Genomic DNA, 2,330 nt, shown 5'->3' with positions numbered 1-2,330 from the left:
GTGTATGCTTTAAAAAGTTACCACGAGGGCTGGTGGCATGGTACTGTGGACGGAGGTGGTCGATGGCAAGCCTGCGGGCCTGCCTTCTAACCTCAAGCCAGATGTGGTGGGCTGGAAAGAACTGATTTCTACAAGCTGTCCTCTGACTTCAACACAGATGCCATGGCATACGCACCCGCACACATAGTCACAAAAATGCGCACATACACACAAATAAAAGTAATTTAAAAATAGTTGACCTTAACATATACATATCTTTACTATATTGTTTAGAAGCCGTTTATAAACATTTTAAAAATTATTGTGTAGATAAGCATGTATTTTCTTGTTGGGCATTTTCACAGTTTCCTTGAAAAATATCACAAGACAGAATATTGAGCTCATTGGTTCAGAATATGCACACACATTTGTAAATTTTAGTGAATGTATTTATATAAGGGTCATTCCTTTCTCTGTGTGTAAACATTATTTTTATACATTAGAATCTCAGGAGTAGAGATGCCAGGTGAGCAGGCTGAAAAATGTTAAGACACTTCTGTATATGGTTTCCCAAGAAACTAACTAAAGTGTACCATAAAACAACACTATAGAAAAAAAATGCTAGTTTTACCACAACACTGAATGGTTTTATCAAGAATTCAACATATAACCTTGTCTTGTGTTTGGTATTTCGTATTTGAAATTTAACTAAGCAGGAAGTCTTTTATCCCAGATAGCCAGTTTGTTCATGGTAGGAAGAGCTGTTTCATGGCCACAGAACTGATGAACTTTAAGATTGTAGGTTGGCTTGGCACAGAGTGGGATCATGATCAGAAAGTACCTAAGTATAATAACACAACCTTTTCATTTCCTTTATCCTGCCCACTTTTAGAAAGTATTTAGGGCAGTGTTGTGTTCCACTTTCAGAAATGGCTAAGATAGATATTGCTGAGCTGCCCAATTCTAGATAAGTGCTAAAGACAGAGAAACTATAAGCAGATAGTTATGGTACAGGAGAGCAAACAGAAGCATAGAGATCCCACTGAGGCATTCTTGCTTGCCAAAAGTGAGGAAACTTAAATAAAACCCAAGGCCAAGGACAAACAATTTAGGTTATCTGATTTTATTTTTATCATAAAGCTATAGTGCCCAAAACTTTGTATTATTGACATAAATAAAGAAATATAGCAATGAAATAGAATAAAGAGTTCCAGAATGGGTCCCTACCTGTAGGGTCAACTGAATTTCAGCAAATATGCCAACGTACCCCAATGAGGAGAAGAAGGGTATATAGCACATACTAGTAGACCAACTAAATAGCTGTATGGAAAAAGTGAACTTTGACGCTTCAGCTATGCAGCTATTAACTGAAGATAGATCAGTGCAAAAACTAAAGCTACGTTTGTGGCATTGGGTTTGACAGGTAATTCTCGGAAATTTCGTATCCCAAAGTCAGTTTCCAACACATGGAGATATTTTTGGTTTTTGCAGCTGATACAATTGCTGTCTAGAAGGCAGTGGCTAGAACCACTGCTATGTTATGCAATGCATGGGCTATTCTTCCAAAAAACTTCAAATGTCAGTAGTGCCAACTTGGAAAATGTCTGGCTCAAGCAATAATTTCTTCAGTGGATCACAAAAATTATGCATCGTAAAATAAAAGTTGATAGAACAGCAAAACTTAAGATTTTTGTTTTATGAAAGATGTATCAGAAAGTGAAAAAGCAAGCCACAAAGAGAGAGGAAATATTTGCAAACATGTATCTGACAAAAAGATTGTCTTTAAAATGTATAAAGAGATCATATGGATTAACAAGGAATAAACATAAAAGTGTTTTAACCAATACTTTAGAAAATAAAAAAGCACACATATATGCATTAAGGTGGCAAACAGGTGTTTCATATCACTCATCAGTGAAATGCAAATTAATGTCATGATATGGTGTTACTGCATACTAACTAGAAAGACTGTAATCAAAAGCCTGGCAACATGAAGTATTGACAAAGATATGGGACATCAGAATGCGTACACTTTGCTGATAGGGTTATAAAATGGCCGATTTACTCTTAAAAATGGCCTGATACCCTCTCACATAACAAACACACCTTACCACTAGATACCCAGAAGAACAGTTTAAAGGAGGGATGACATTTGCTTGCTCTGTCTGTGGCTGCTGAGCACAAGCAGAGTGTCATGGTGGTCAGGGCATGTGGTAGAGAAGGTTCCTCACTATATGTCAGTCAGGAAGCAAAGACCAGGAGGGCAGGACCCAGGGCAAGATAAAGCCCTCAAAGGTAGGTCTGCAGCGGCTGCCTTCTCCCCATTGGGCCCCACCCCCTAAAATGGAGCC

Source organism: Psammomys obesus, unplaced genomic scaffold (assembly GCF_907164565.1).
Source record: "Psammomys obesus unplaced genomic scaffold, mPsaObe1.curated_primary_1811, whole genome shotgun sequence".
Lineage (NCBI taxonomy): Eukaryota > Metazoa > Chordata > Mammalia > Rodentia > Muridae > Psammomys > Psammomys obesus.
Note: the sequence above shows the minus strand (reverse complement) of the source record.